The sequence below is a fragment of the Rhamphochromis longiceps genome, linkage group LG18 (assembly GCF_057381845.1).
Source record: "Rhamphochromis longiceps isolate RC_006_pf linkage group LG18, R_longiceps_female_GT1.1, whole genome shotgun sequence".
In the NCBI taxonomy this organism is placed as follows: Eukaryota; Metazoa; Chordata; class Actinopteri; order Cichliformes; family Cichlidae; genus Rhamphochromis; species Rhamphochromis longiceps.
The window spans coordinates 15,879,854-15,897,109 of record NC_140574.1 but is presented as its reverse complement, the minus strand read 5'-3'; the positions used below and the strand labels follow the sequence as shown (position 1 = coordinate 15,897,109).

The window sequence follows — 17,256 nt, the reverse complement described above, 5'->3', positions numbered from 1 at the left end:
GTCACGTTGTTGCTTCGTCGGCTGTGATCAGCTGTGAGCAGCCGAGCGCCCAAAGCAGCAGCAACGTTGATACTGGCGTCGGAACCGGAGAGCGCAAGTTTACACACGGACCCCAATCCCCGTGGAAATGTGACTTTCTGCGTTACATATAAGGTAGGCTTGCGTTTGAACTGCGTTTTTTTTTCTTATTTTCCTCGAGGCCTTAATTTGTTTTGGTGCAAATCGGGATGTCATTGATGTTCAGCTGTAAACGCTGGCTCTCTCTCTCTCTCTCTCTCTCTGTGTGTGTGTGTGTGTGTGTGTGTGTGTGTGTGTGTGTGTGTGTGTGTGTGTGTGTGTGTGTGTGTGTGTGTTTATATCTTTGTGGGCACCAAAAATTGGAAGTTTGCTATACTTGTGGGGAACAACAGCCCTTGGACCATAATCCTTGTCCTCACAGCTTGGAAGGTTGTTGTTTTTTTGTTTGTTTGTTTTTTATAGGTTTTAGGGGTTACAATTGGGTTATAGTTAGGTTTAGGGTAAAGGATATGGTTAGGCATTCATTTTTCATAGTTAGGATTGGGGTAAGGGGCTAGGGTAAGCATTATGTCAATTAGATGTCCCCACAAGATGTGTGAGAGAGAGTGCAGCCAAGCTTTAACATGATCATTTTAGCAATCAGTCCATTTATCCACTGTGATTGCTTCAGTACTTGTTGGTAATTATTCATTGTTAGGAAAGCCATGCCGACTATGCCTGGAGCCAGGTCACTAATACTTGTGTGTCTGCTGAATACTGTAACAGTTGCCTAAGGCCTGGTGTTGAAACAAGCTTCAACAGCTTAGATAAAGTCATATCAGATAAGAGTGAGCAGCAGGTTTATTTGGAGCCTGTGCATATTACAACATTCTTCCATCCACAGCACATTTGGCACTGTACCAGATGCACGGGGGTGCTTACAGTAGACGTTCTGCTTATTTTTTACTGCTTCACAGCAGGAACTTTAAATGAGTACAGTATCACATGAGTAATCATTCATTTGTCAATTAGCTGGGTGGCCTGTCTTGCGTGGAGCACGCGCAGCCCTGTCAAAGAGGACAAGGAATGGAGGGGTCAGGGGGGCTCTGAGCGCTGACCATCTGGCCCTTGGGGGGCTGGTTTCCTCACTGGCTGCCTTTGTTCCTGGTGAACAATTGGGACTTAATCTTGGTGGAGATAACTAAGGCCCCATGACAGCATTCGTGCACTAGGACAGGTCTCTCTCTTTAGCCTTGAAGGAGATATCTCTTTCTCATGTTGCTTTGTGAAGGCTCTGACTGGCTTGCTTTCAGTGACTTTTGCATCTTAACTTTTTAATCTGCAGTCTCAAGTAAAGCTTTAAAAAATTCTAAACTGTTGTTTCATTAAACACCTGAAGGTTCCCTCCCTTTTTCATAAAACCATGCACATTGGATCGTTCAAAACTACAAATTAAGTAAGATGCACCTCATTTCTGTTTGCCTTCAAACGATGTCCTATTTAAAATAATAACACATCTTATTTGGGCGGAGCATTATCCGACCTTTTCTTTCCTTACGATGCTGGTCTACCTTCCTTTTCTTCCCCATCTTCTCATCCATTGTTTTATTGTGCTGGAAACCTGTTATGAGGCAAAGAGGTTTTCCAAAAATGCAGCATGACATTTCGCTTGTGAAAAAAAAAAATTAACCAGGTTGTGGATAAATGACTATGTCACATCCATTCGTGCTCAGACAATTGTCACCAGGGTAACAGATTTATTTATTTTCCTGTTATTATTCTCTCACTGTAATTTTTGGGGCTCTGCTTTTGGTGTTCATGTCGTGTTGTTTACTCAGTTGGCCTTGTGCCTTTCTCTTTTTTTCCTTCACAAAGAAGATTTGTGTTCATTTGCTGTTATGATAAACCGGGCTCTGTCAGATCACTGAGGGTTGTATTCACTGTCATAACAAAAAGATTCAAACCGACTGACTATCCATTTAATCAGTAACATAGTGGATTCAGATTCCACGGTGGCTTCAAGCAAATTTTATATACTGATCAATGAAACTAAATCAGATCATCCATGATACCAGTTTTGAGATCACAAAAACACCTCCGGGGGTAACCAGCAGATGTTTCTGTTGATCCTTTCTGAAGTACTTTTCAGTGAATGTGCCCTTTTCTGATCACGAGTGCAGATGGCACGAGGGACAAAATCCCAACTAAAGAGATCAGCACTATTGTTTTCACACTTCTTCGGCTGCAGTGTGACAAGCCCCAGAAAACAGGTGGTCCTCAATATAGGCGCCATTCATCAAATTGCTGAGGCAGGAGTCATGACCCTCTATTCAGGTTTTATCCTCATATCCCGTGTTGTCAATACGATTGTGTCACCAAAACCTGTTCTGTCATCAAAAACGTAGTTCATTAAAATATCAGTGTTTCCATCAGTGCCACAGCAAGAAAAAGTAAGCACTAAAATTTGACTTGCTTACTTAAACAAAAGTGTGTAAATTTTGTCAGCAGAACATCCTAAAAATATAAAAAGTTAAAATATTCAGTATATAAAATGTGTGTTTTTACATTTATTTGTATTATTGAAATTATTACTGCATCTGCATTAATATCTCGGCAGCTTAACTGTTGCCGTTGTTTGAGGTTCAAGCTAATTGATATTGTTTTATATTTATTTTGTAGCTTTTTTAATTAAAGAAAAATTCAATTTAATGCATTTGTCTCACATATGTTGTTCTGTAGTGTGACTACAAGCTGGAAATGCAGTAAATTTCCATCCCTCCCTCGTAAAGAAGCATTACGTCCCACTTCTTGCAAACAGAGGTCAGATCTCCTACAAAAAAAATACTTGTTGGTAAATGCAAATAAATTACAGATAAATCGAGGTTCACTTTCAGGAGAAGAAGATGTTTTCTGATTCCTAATGAGATCTCTTTAGTGCTTTTTAGCAGTAACTGTGTCTGATGTGACTAGCTAACCTTACCGTGTCACTGTATATCAAAGATTAACTGGCCCTTTTCAGCAAAACATAAAAATTCAAAGAGCATCTCAGCCATGATGTGCGAAGCCAAACGTGTTCCACATGGATGCTCGTAAACCTTTAACCTGTCTTTGTGTTTATTTTTATTGGGGGCCAAGAATGCCAGGAACACTGTGTTCACTTGTAATGTTGTGAGTCTAAATAAATGAAAGCAAATATTCAGACTACAGGGGCCACGTAAGGGCTGTATGTTTTTCTTTCTTCTGCAGAGAATCACATCTGTCTCCCATTCTATTCACTTAAAAAGCAGCAGAAAGAACAGTTCACCGTGTGTTTTGAAGCTCTCATTCATCCGAGTGAATATTTAATATTTGGCATCTTGCTAATTTTAATTTTTCAATATCATCTCTGCAGAACCATGGAAACAGCAAACACTGTAGAAAGTGGTCCTCCATGTTTCCTTTTTAATGATTGTCTCTTGAAAAATGCATCATGAAAGGAAGAAGAGGAGAAGCACAAATAAGGTTTGAGAAGAGCTGGTGAGCCTCCAGAGGGGAAGAGATGGGAGAAAAGGGTGAAAAAAGAAGTGGGAGTGATGAAGCTAGAAACAAGGCAGCTGGATGCAGACAGAATATCACTTTTCTTTATCCAAACCTGACACTTGTTGCTGTTGGATTAGTTAAATGTGTAAAACCTGAGTGTGAAGAGGAAAGACCTAAAATTGTAAATTGAAACTGTATGTACTGTATGCTGGTGTATGACACGCCTGACAACTGGATCATTAAAGCCAATTTCACAAAGGCCTGTGCCCCTCCCCCGGCTGAAAGGAGATGTCAAAGGTCTGTGACCTCTTCCATTTATGTGCATTGATCCCGCTACCGGGGGAGGGCTTCCTCCTCTAAGCCCTCCACCATCAGCTGTTATGTCTTAGTTTCACCTGCAGGAAACTGAGCAATTATATCTGTTTTTTTATTTACTTCAGTACACATTTCTTCTCTCTTTACCAACTATTGTCATACACGTAAACAGAATTTAGTACATAGTACTTATTTAGAGCCAAACCTGGGATTTTATGGCAAAGGAGGGTTGTACGTATTCAGTAGCACACTATAAGGTTTGATGAACAAAAAATTAAGTGGGCATCAAAATCCAGAGCAATTTAATTTAAAACTTAGGCTACGTCCACATGTACCCGGGTATTTTTGAAAATGCAGGTTTTTCTATGCGTTTGTACCTTTCGTCCACACGTAAACGGCGTTTTTGGTCACTGAAAACGGAGATTTTTAAAAACTCCGGCCAGGGTGGATATTTTTGAAAACTCAGTTTTTGCATTTATGTGTGGACGAGAAAAACGGAGAAAACGCAGCGTCAAAGGTGTGCGCATTTTTTGATGTCACACTGTGCGCCACGTTATTGTTTCGGTGAAATTAATTTCTACAATACTATTACTGTTAATTTTACTCTCTGCAGTGTTTAAATGCTTACATATACACACACAATTACTGTCCCTCCACACATACGACTTGGTTCTGCTTCTATTAGTGGTGTGCGGATCGATACTGAAATATCGATTCTTCCGATACCAGCAATTTATGTTCTAGAATCGATTCTCATATTATAATATCGATATTTTAGTACTCTGGGTTAAATTTGTAGTTCTTCCATTAAAATGAACGCAGTGGAAAGAAACTATACAATTCGGATCGTCTAATTTGGAAGGAACTACTTCCTCTTACGCCTTTCATAGTCATATGCGGAATACGGCTGTATAAATGTGTGGCAGCCCCTGGCGTGCACACTCACAACAATGGCTGAGCGCAAACAGAGTCCTGTGTGGACACGTTGTTGTTGCAACACCACTGACCTCGTCAAACACCCCGGAGTAAATCACATCACAGAATATGATAAGCTTATGTTGAGGCGAACTGAAGACGAGGACAGGGACAGGTGCTGCTAGGGCGAAACAGACGTCTCTCGCAGAGTCCTTTAGTGCTGCAGGCAGGCAACATGCTCAAATAGCGCACAACGTCAGTTTTTTTTATTTATTTCTATATGATTATTCTGCATTATTAAGCAATAAAAACAAGTTGTCTGATGTCCTCTAATCATTATGAAGCAATATGGTTATGTTATTATTACAATTACATAATACAATTATATATTGTATTATGAAATGCAATGAAACATTAAGTTTTTGTACAGAGTATCGGTATCGGATCAGTATCGCCGATACCACCCTGAATTTTACTTGGTATCGGATCGCAAAGGAAATCAGTGGTATCGCACATCACTAGCTTCTATGCCCCAGCTTTGTTACTTTTTCCCACCGAGGCTTCGAGACTTCTGATTGGCCAACATTTCTGCACGGTTAGGAATATATCGCCACCTGTTGCTTTGGCATGTTCCTAGCAGCGTTTTCCTTCATTTCTGCCTTTACGTGTGGATGGGATTATTTTTAAAACGAAAACGGAAAATCTCCGTTTTCAAAAATACCCGTGTACGTGTGGACGTAGGCGTTTCTGTTTGAAAACGCATCGTTTTCTCTCCGTTTTGGCCTCCCGTCCACACTGAGACGGCCTTTTCCCCAGGGAAACACGCAGCATTTTGAAAACGCTCTCGAAAACATACAAACATTCAAAACGGATCTGTCCCGTCACAGTGTGGACACTCGAAAACGCAGACTTTCCAAAACGATGACGCATTTTAGTCATGTGATGCAGTCATGTGACCAATTAAACAAAGATAGTGGAGTGCATTATACAGCAGTTGTTTTGATTGCTCTCAATTTTGACAGCCCTAAAAAAGATTAATATCAGTTTGTACATGCTCCAGATAGCTTTTGTTCAAGTTCTTTAATTCTCATTCGCTTTTGCGCATGCACAGTACTGGAACGTAAGCGTTTTCGGCCGTTTCAATGTGGACACACAACTCTGACAACGACTAAAAACACTAGTGTGGACATAGCCTTAGGCTGAACTTAATTTAACTCACCCCTTAAATAAAATGCAGATAATTAACTGTTTAACGTTATCCCCTCAGCCAACCATGAATTTGTGCTTCTGGGTGAGAGTCTGCTTCACACCTCAGTGTTTACGGCCTGCTCAGGAGCAAAGGGGAAACGGAAACGATGTAAGGATGAAATTCCTCTGAGCTGAAAGAATGCCCCCTTTTTTTTCCTCTCTCTCAGTCCTAGAGTGATCTGGCTTTTTGGGATGGATGAAAGGAACTTATAGTCAAGAATGTAGGACATGTAAAATGTAGAGGTTAGTGATGGGATTTCCGGCTCTTTTTAGAGATCCGGCTCTTTCGGCTCGGCTCACTAAAAAGAGCCGGCTCTTTCGGCTCCGAACTGGCTCTTCAGGTTGTTTTGTTGCTTTAATTAATTTATCATTAACAATAATATAAAATTATGCAGAAAAAGAATTACTAATGTAAAAAAAGTGGTTTTATTTATATATGTTTATATATGGCCCCTAGAGACAAAGCACGTACAAACTCTAAAGCATATACAAACTCCAAAAAGCACGTACAAACTCCAAAACACATTTCTAGCGTTAACTAAACTTCCAAAACAGAGCTACTCAGATCACTTAAATTACACAATTGAAAGCATGTGTGTATTGTTTGTGTATTTATAGACAAGCACTCATATTTATTCAAATAATTTAAAAAAAAAGTTCTTGTACCTGTTACTACCACACACCAAATCCGGTTGTTGATACTTCCTGGCTTGTGTAGCCACTAGGTAACAAAAGCTCAACACTGCGCCCTAGCATCCTGGAGCACTTCTGTTGTCTTTTGTACGTGATTCTGAGTTTGTACGTGCTTCTGAGTTTTTACGTGTTTTGGAGTTTGTACATGCTTCTGAGTTTTTACGTGTTTTGGAGTTTGTACATGCTTCTGAGTTTTTACGTGTTTTGGAGTTTGTACATGCTTCGGGGTTTGTAAGTGCGTCTGAGTTTTTACGCGTTTTGGAGTTTTTACGCGTTTTGGAGTTTGTACATGCTTAGGAGTTTGTACGTGCTTTGTCTCTAAGGGCCACCATAAATATACTTTATTTATTCACTCCACATAAAATGTAATAAATAAATCATATAATACAAAAAACAACTATTTACATTTTAAACTTTTAACTATTTAAATTTTCAGCTTTTTCCTTTTAAACAAATTTAACGTGAAACAACACAAAACACTGCAAACCACAACACAATTAAATATAAATTAAAATATAAAAACAAAAAGAAGATGCACATTCTCTGTCATATGGGCCGGCATGATTTCTGAATCCTTTATCATCTGCAACTGAAAATAGTGGATGATTACTATACCTTTCTAATGTGATGTTGTTGTCCCTTGCTCTTTTTCTCTCTGGCTCTGTTCCTGTGCTACTGCGAGTGTAACTAACGCCCCTCCCCCCTCTGCCCAGCGCAAAGTACAGGCCGCGCGTGCGGAGTTTAGCGGAAAAAGGGCGAGAGAGAGGGTGAGAGAAAGGAAAAAAAAAGGCTCGCGTCGTTCACTTCAAAGAGTCGGCTCTAAGAGCCATTTCGTTCGCGAACGACCCATCACTAGTAGAGGTGCAGCCAAAAACGCTGGGCTGAACATCCTGCTCTTTGTTGCAAAAGGAGATCTATGATGCTAATCTTGGTGGTGTGTCTGTGTGTGTGTGTGTGTGTGTACATTTATGCATGACTGCTACGCAACCACAGTAGACACCACTTCCTGTTGTCCTGTTATCTATGATTCTGACATGCAGGGCAGGCTCTTATCTGTCACTGCTGGATTTTGTGCTTGACTAACCAAATGACTTAGTGAACCTAATCCTTAGTTTATTTAAGCCTCCTGTTACCATGCTCAACCTCTATTCATACACTCCTTTTTGTGGTGCAGTTACAGAATATTATCATCCAGACTTTTACGCTCTTTTCATCTGCACATGAACCCCGAGAAATGAATGAAAACGAGCTGGTTGTGCCCTCGAGTCAATCGCCAGGAAGTGTGTCAAAGGTTCACCATGAAAGCGGGAGTTCATGCACGTGTTTGTGGGGGAGTGATGGCATGTCAAGGTGAAGGAGAGACTCTCGCTGAAACCTTGGAAAAAGAAATTAGGTTGTGTCTTGCAAATCACATCACAGTAGGATTGTGGCACGAAGTACAGACTCATGTCTACACTGTTCCTCCTTTTTTTTTTAAGATCAATCTCTCAGATTATTGTGGACTCCATTACAGCAATATGAACTCACGAAGCGCAAATTGTGCGTGTGTCTCCACTGAGATCACTCAGTCATAATATATCCTCATTCTTGCCACTGAAACTTCGAAAGCATTCAGCGGAGAATCCCTTCTTGCACAGCAGTGTTATAGAACAGTGTGTTCTCACAGGGTGTACTGCTGTATTCCCTGCCCATGCACAGATGCCAGCTCCAGCGGTACAGTACCTGCAGACAGAAATTTCAGCCAGCAGCTTCATGTTCGTTTTAAAGAGCACAGCATGTGCTGTGCTACAGTCTGGATCACAGCATGTGCTGTGCCACAGTCTGGATCACAGCACAATACTGTGAAGGAAAATTTACGGTTTTGCTTTCCAAATCCTCCAGATAAAATTATCTTGTTGTGTTTTTGCTCATAACATCTTGAAGTAAGCCATTTAAGCATTCTTGAAACAATAAACTGGAGTGTTTCTAGTTTAAAGGGGCAATAAAGTAAGTGCTGGCAGCACAAGCATGTGACTTTAAAAAAGGGAGAGTTGTTAATGTCACTTGTTTTAAATCTTTTTTTTTTTTCTTTTTTGATTTACTTCATCTTTACAGACCAGTTTCACTTGGGCAGGATTAGTAAAAGATTAGACATTTTCACAACATCAACACGTTTGAAGGCTTGAGTTGCCTGAGTTATGACACTATTCTTCCAATTGTCCACATATTAAAATTTCCTGTCTAATAGTATGTTGGCCCAACTGCGTCCTGCTAAAATAGCATGGAAACATGATCTCTGGAGGTGCTTTTGGTGTCTGGCAAGGGACTTTGGCAGAAATCCACTCAGTAGGTTGTCTGCATTTAAGACGCTGATTGGTGAGCCACAGCTGAGCCCAGCATCCTTGTGCAACACTTTAAATTTTACTTGACAATGCATAAGGAGCTTCAGTTTCTTCCTTCTGAACAACTTTTTGAACAGAACAACACTGTTTAAAAACTGCTTTTTTCCAGCAGCCATTAGTCAGATAAACATATCATAGCTTTGCTACATGTGTCTGTGTCTCTGCTGAAAATGTGAGTATAGATGACTCACTGCTGCAAAGTAAATCTACCTATGGGTACAAATAAAGTAACCTGAGCCTGAACCATTGCAATGAGATGAAAGAACAGCGGGTAGCTCTGCATGTTTGATTTGGCAGATTTTTTTGTTGTTGAATGTTCTTCCTGACACACACAACCCCAAAAGGATTTGTATCTTTACCTGGGATCGAACCGGCTTTAGGCGATTGTCTAAAACACTATATTATGTCATAACTAAAGCAATTTCACTTCATCTGTCTGAATGTTCTGTTCACACAAGCAAGCAAAAGATTTATTTTTTTTAGCATTTACTGCTTTACATTTTGATTGGCATTGCAGTTTAGCTTTAAAAATTTCTTCTTATTACTCCCTCAGCTCCACCAAGCCCATTTAACACATACAGAAGTGCTCTGTTTTTGACTGCATGTCACATTTTATGTGACACAACAGCTATAATGGCATACAGCATTGCATATGATTATTAGTGTGTCTCTTAACTGCAGTGTTAATGGGTTTGGGTGTAGTGCTGTTTTTTTCCCCTCCAGATGAGGAAATAAAACAATCGGAGTTAGTCTATAAAATGCAATCACCCGCATGGATCAGGAGAGAGCCGTTAGAGACAAAGGCCAGGGGTCGGGTGGTACTCTGAAAGCCACGCCCACTGCAACCGAGGCCCAAAAAGTAAATAAGATCGCTTAATATTAGCTGGCTCAAAAATGTGAGCTTTTGCTATGTTAGCAAGCACTGTTATACGGCTAATGTTGTTTAAAATGATTTAACTCGATTGACAGACGTTCAGTAGGCTAAAACTGACCTGTTAATATTTATGACCAAGAAAAAAAATACTTCACACACACACAGGCAGTGGGTTAGGTTGGTATAAATTTTTCCTCTTGAAGTCTCAATTTTTCAGTTTAGCATGCTAAAAGTTTTTTAGTTATTTACCCAGGTTGTATTCAACTGCTCTGCAACTTTCAGCCATTTGGTTTATTTTCAATTTATAACGAGAGGACGGAGTTGGCGACGATTACCTTCTGGATCAACAACAAAGGTAAAAGTATACCATGGCGTAGTGTACTGAAATGCTAAAAATGTAATTGAGTCGGGTAGCTAATGATGAGCTAGCTTCCTCTAATGCTAGCTGAAACTAGCATCACTCTTTACTGTTATTGTTGGTACAGTAACAGTAAAGAGTATCAAAAAAGACTGTTTTAACTCAGTTGTAACTGGTTCTTGTTTTTTATTTAGATTATAGGGCTTCTCCGAGGACTAATTTTATCAAATAAGTTGTTCATATTTTAGTACTTTTGAGCCACTATGTTGTTTGTTGCTGCATTGTGAATTTCCTGTGTCCTCTTCCAAATTAAAAGCTTTGTAAGACAGAAGTCATTTCTGTCCCAGCAAGGCTTTTCTTGTGAAACAATTGCAGGAACCCTGTGTCAAAAATTCAACCCAGTTTTAATATGAGAAAATGGGGTGTATGGAATTATTTATGGGTTTAACCAGCGGACCTTTGATGACTGATTACTAATTCACGTGTTATTCTGTCACCTTGTAAAATTAATGAGGGGGGTGAGAGGGCTTCAGAGAGGGAGAGAGTGATTATCCATCCCACAGGGATATTAGCAGAGTGAAGAGGACACTTTCGGGGAGGGCAGTGGGGCACAATCACAAAGTGTTTTCTCTATATTTCTGTATGCACACATTAGCGGAACAAGAGCCAAAAATAATGGGCTAAGGAAGTGCTGGGGTAATCAGTTTCCAGTCCTGTAAAACAAACCACAGATTCAGTTAAATGATGTTAAAAACTTCTATATGTTTATGCTGAGGTCACAGAGACTGAGGACTTTGTGAACTGTCCATTAGCATAGTCTAATAAATAATTTGTCATTTATAGTTGGTTAATGTTTCTAGCCTGGCCATCCAACCATGTGCATGCGTGTGTGTCTTAGGTGCACTGCAGAACTAAAGCATATACCAGCTCGCTGTTCAGCACTCGAGCACATTTTCAGCTCGAGTGTAGCCAGAAATAAAACATGCAGACATTCACCAGACTATTTTATAAGTAGATCTGTGCATTCACTTTAACACCAAAACATGTTTTACACAAACACATACACATAAAGTGGATTTTCTTAGCCTTGCTGAACTTTATACATATTTTTTTAATCTAAGTCTGTGTGGGTTTGGAGGTTTTGTGTAAGGTCTTTCTTGTGATTGTTAAGACTGATTGTGGAATAGAAAACTAATTGACCATCACCAATTTGCTGGCTCCACACTGCAGTGATGTACACATTCACCTCGTCTTTTCTGCGAGGTGGCACAGTTGCTTTTAGGGTTGGGTCAGGACGAGCACCAAATCAAACACCAATCAGATCTCTTGTGAATAAGAGAACAGCTAAAAGTAGCATTTAATTTTATTTTAATAATCCAGCTGTGAAAATTGTAGCTGTGTGAATAATCTTTGCTTATTGGTTTGGGCTGATCAATCATGACATTATTTTTGCTCCAATTGACATCTGAAAATCATTTTAACAACCCATTTGGTGTAATCTCTCTTAGATGTTGGAGTTGCAACACTGATGCACATTTCTTTCTTTTTTTTCTATGTGTATAATTTGTGTATAATTGTTAATGTGAGAGAACTTGATGTATGCTAACAGCAGCTGGAAACACTCAAGCTTTCAGCCAGATTTCCCGCGTCACCTTGGCAGCATCTTTGCCTTAGCCCATAGATGCTTTTCCAAAAAATGCTGCTGCCCATGCACACATAACCTTAATTACACAAACACGACCCCAAACAGGACATTACTCACTCATTCTCTCTCCCTTTTCATATTGAAATACAAGGTCAGTGAGCGTTCCTGCAGCCAGGATTGTGTGGGAGAGGGCTGACTGTAGCAGAAGGCTATACCATTGGCTGTTGCAGCCCGTCCAAGGCTAAGGTGACCAAGACCCAGCCATGTGCTGCGAGGACTCAGCGTTCCTCTGTGGAGGTGGAGGTCATTCTGTCTCGCTCTCACTCTCTGTAGCACCCTCGCTCTCTCTTCTCCATTATCTGTGCGAGGCACAATTTCAGCTTGAGTGCAGCCAGAAATAAAACATGCAGACATTCAACAGACTATTTTATAAGTAGATCTGTGCATTCGCTTTAACACAAAAACATGTTTTAGAGACTTTTTATTACATTTTCATCCCTATTCAAAGAAAAACTTTTCCCAAAGCATGCTGATCATAATAATTTTAAGGGATTTAAAGAAATGTTTTGGGGGGGGTTTTCCTTTAATTTGTCATGTCAGAATGTTTTTACAAAACACTTGCAGCATATCAGGCTTTAATTTAGAAAAGTACAAAATACCTGACTATTAAATTCAGTTTTATTTATACAGTGTCAAATAAGAACAATAGTCGCCTCAAGATGCCTTATATTGTAATATAAACCCTACAATAATACTATATGTTTACCTATAATGACTATATCAGAGCAAAGGGGAATTCTAAAACTACATTTAGCTGTGCTTGTAGTGCAATTGAGGCGTGTATTGTCTACAGTAGAAAGTTTTAAAATTCATTCAGATTGTCTTTATGTAGTTCTTTTACTGACAAGGTTGATTTCATGAATGATTGTAAAACCTTTTTTTTTTTTTTAAATCTCACATACCAAAGTTACTAAGAGGCTCTTGGCTGGTAAAATGTCTCCTCTGGTGGAGGGACCCTGGGCAGGATGAAGTGATAACAGCTCTGAATAGGTTTACTGTCACTTTTTCAAATCGGCACGGTTTGTGTGCAGGGTCAAGCCCCAAACAAAGGCTGGACTGCTTCCATTGTCCGATTAAGACAAAAAGAGTCCTGCTGATGCTGCGGCTCTTGCTGCTGTAAGGACGACTGATGGGATTTAAGTGTGTGTCCCGTCACCGAGGGCAACCTGGTGCCTATTAATCGGGAGGGTGGTGGAGAATGGAGGAGATGTGGCGAGAGAGTGAGGGGGTAACGGGGGTGGGGTGCTGCCGATGCAGCAGTTCCGCCTGGGGTCAGGAAGAGGGGTATGATGGATACAGCTGATCGCCCTGTAAGGAAGTTTAGAGGGAAAGAGGAGGAGGCTCTTTCTCCAGGACATTAAGAAGCCTCTTTGTCATGCTGTCAGTCAAATAGATTCAAGGTGGCCGAGATCTTTTTCAGGAAGGAAAAGAAAGGAGAGGTCCCATTGTGAAAAGTGGATCTCTTTGGATGCCTGATAAACACAACAGACCTCTTTCTTATGTGCTCTCCATGAGTGTGTGCTGAAATTAAGTCAGTGTGTTGGATGTGTGAACCTTTGAGAGAGTGAGTTGTCCTTAAAGGGGGGGAAAGGTTTAAAGATAGATTTAGTGGAGTGCTAATAATTATTTTCATTATTATTTAACTTGCCAGTTGTCTTCATTATTATCATTATCTGTCAATACAAGAACATGGATTCGGTCTTTTAAACCTCAAACAGCCGTCTTATTTTGAATTTAACAGTTTAACATATTTAAATAGTCGAGGAACTGAAGCATCACAGCTGAGAAACTCTAACTAGAACTTTGAGTCTTGTAAAATTAGTTAGTTGATTAATTATCAGAAAGGTTGACAATTAATTTCTTTTCATTATTTACTTTATCAATCGTCAAGATGAATTTGGGTAGATTTATACCTAGTACAAATTTTTCAGCAGTTCATTTGGAAAAAAGATGAAGACCTCTGTTTAAAATAATAATAATGAATTAAATTTAAAAAATAGTTTTTGAGAATTCAAAGAACAAGAAGCAGGATTGTGACTTTTTTCTCATAAATATCACTTTTAGAATTGTAAAAAGTTAGAATTGAGAATAAAGTACAAATTATGAGGATAAATTTAACTGAAAAAGTCTGAGTTCCTGGGTTAAAGTTAGAACTTTGTATCGGTTAATGCTGACTTTTTTTGGTTTGTTTTTTGTCTTAGAATCCAAAGGGGGTCATGACCCCCCAATTTTTTTTTCCAGTGGCTCTTATTCTCTTCTGTACATTTCAGTTTCAGTAGTTTTTTAGTTTAATTTTCCAAAGTATAGTCTACAGGTACATGCATATGTTGTAGAATGATGTAGGATGTAGTTTCAAGTTGTGTTTCAAGTTTCCAGTGATCACCTCTGAAGTCTCTCACATCTTCAGCACCTCCATTTGACTGATGTTTGGTCTGCGTGGAGGATGGAGGGCAGCCCAGGCCAGCTCCTGGAACTGGAACATGACCCCTTTGCTGGTTTGTCATCTGATAAGCGTAAATGTTTTGATAGCGTTGGCCCTTTCACCATGATCCATGGATCTCCCTTTACACCCCATAACAAACAGGGCTGTCTAAACAGCACTTTATAGCCAGGACAAGGCCTGGTCAACCATTATCAAAGATCTAATCTCAAATGAGCCATTGTGTTCAGACCAGATGTTAGAAGTAGCTGTGAAAATGGTAGAGGCTCAATTGGATGAAATAAAGGCCAGTCTTGGAATATGGCTATTTACATGAATTTGACTATAAAAAGCTTTTATTTTCTCTCTTTTATGCAAGGTCAGGAATGATTGACTTGTTTCCAGTCCTGGAGTAAAAAAATGATGTTTTAGAGAATGTATTATAACCACTTTAAATTCAAAGCAACAAATCTTTGTCTCCTTCGTCCTCTTGCCCTTTAGCATTGACCGGTGTTTGACTGCTGCCAGTGACAGCTTTACAGTATGCAATAGAACTTATTGTTGCCTTATTCAATATGGCTTCCCTGAATAAGTCTATAAATGTATTATGGTCCTGTGTCTCTCTCCCTGTTGTTTCAGTTTAGGTGAACTGGCGTTCAACCCAGCAGTGTTGTAAAATGCAGATTGGGTTCACTAGCAGGCCTCCTGTTTTATTACACAGTCATGGACAGCATTGTAAATTTTCGCTTGTCCTTCACTTTCATTTGATTATGCTAGCTGGGAAAATCTTCTGCTACATAATCTAGAGGGTGGCAGATATTTTTTGCAAGTGATGATGCTTCCTGAAAGTCTAAACGTTTGTTGCTACTATTTGTTTTTATGTGGGCTCATGAAAAAGATGCCCAACAACTTAAATTTGACATGTTACTTAGTAAATGATAGAAAATTAAATATGTGCAGTCTCTCACAGAATCAAAGTGCCTGGACTTGTTGCTTGATAAAGGCTGTAGAACATTCTCATAAGTGTGTCCTTCATTTACAGTTCCTTAATGACAAAAAAAGTGTAGTTTTATGCATCTCGCTTGGATTTTTACTGGAACTGATATCAAAACTGGGAGGACGGGTGATACTAAACTTCCCGAATCAATTGGAAAAAATATTAATCCACATTAATATGCTACATTTGGCATATTGCTTCCTGTTGAGCGGCAACAAATGGTCTGTAAAGGTGGCGATTATTAGTCACACAATTTGTTTTTTTATCAGGCAAACAGAGAAAAGTCCATAAAGTTTTAGTTTATCATCCACTAAGGGCAGGGATAGCTCAGTAGGTAGTGGCGGCCCCATGATCGGAAGCTACAGCTACCCTGAGGTACCCCTGAGCAAGGTACCGTCCCTGCACACTGCTCCCCCGGGTGCCCAATGGCTGCCCACTGCTTCACTGAGTGAATGGGTTAAATGCAGAGAGGAATTTCCCCACGGGGATCAATAAAGTACACTTTCTTTCTTTCTTTCTTTCTTTCTTTCTTTCTTTCTTTCTTCTAAGAAGCAGTTTTATCAATTATCAATGTTGTTGCAGATTAATTTATATTTGAGTGAATAATCAATTTTAGCCAATCAGTCAACAGTTTCAGATGCATATTCAGTTATATCCTATAAAGAGCATGCTAAAATATTACGGTAGTTATTTCTATAAACAAACAGCTGTAGTATACAGTGTTTTCCACTTTTTGAGTTTGTTTTCCACTTGCGTTACATTAGTTATCAGTTTGGCAGACCTTCGGCACGAAATGATGCTGGCCCTTTGTCCATGGCTGAGATTTAGTTTAAGGTTAAATACCTTGCCCTTAAACTCTTCCTCTGGGCCACAGTGTGTGGCAAGGTCACCACTCCAATCAAGCTAGTGTTAACACAAAGACCGCTTGTCCCCTAATGAATTAGCTCTACAGTTTCTCAGCGAGTTAATACACCTCTCTCCAGACCCTCGCAGGCCTTTCCAGCCCTGCTGGCCTTTCACACGCACCCCCTAGCCCCTAATTTTTAAATGAGTTTTATAACTGGACAGTAAACCTCCAGTGGCTTAATGATGATGACTTCTTCATCTGCCCAAATGCTCCTTTTGTCCACCCCTCCTCCTGCCCAAGACCCTGCCCCCGTTCCCTCTGGTCACACCAGGCTTTAAACCTTGGTTCACCCCACTTTATAGATGCGCAGATAATCTCCTACGACGCACAAATGTGCATGTGCACACGCGTGCGCGCACACACACACACACACAAACGGACCCTGGGGCTATTCTCTGCACTGAGCCCTGCTCTGTCTCTTTCTCAACGTCTTTCTTTCTGTTGCTGCTGACTTCAGCAATGGCATTCAACTGGAATGTTTGCCTTTGTTTGTTTGACTCACTGGAAAGCCATGAATGACCTTAGCTCATCTGCTATCCTCACTAGCACTGATTTGCACTTCAGGGCTCAGCAGGTAGCCCTGGGGAGTAGGAGTAGTATTTGGAGGAAGAGGGGGAGGTTTCGAAAGAAGGTTTGGGGGTTTTAATAAGGAAATGAGACCGGCAGACTGTCAAATGCATAGCAAACAAAAGTGCAACTTGTAACACCTTTGACAGGTAGCCCACTTGCCGCTAGTATAAATGGGTATTCTGTTACGGGAATTTCCATGTGGCGGTTTTGTCGTTTTCTTACTTGGGGGTTGTTTGTTTGTTTTTTGACAGTATAGGACTGTTTTGTCATCATAACAGGGTTATTAGCACCGTGTCCGCTCATACATCTGATGGATCTCGCTTCATTCTTAAAGTTGAAGCCTTGAGCTGCTGTGTAA

At 40.1% G+C, this 17,256-nt stretch overlaps 1 protein-coding gene across 1 annotated transcript in view; it reads left to right on the top strand.

Moving 5' to 3' along the window:
* The window catches only part of greb1l (GREB1 like retinoic acid receptor coactivator), a 57,336-nt gene continuing 40,080 nt past the window's right edge, over positions 1-17,256 (top strand). The window contains exon 1 of the mRNA XM_085390274.1: positions 1-153. The gene's annotated coding sequence lies outside the window, so the exon portion shown is untranslated. The remainder of the gene's footprint in view (positions 154-17,256) is intronic.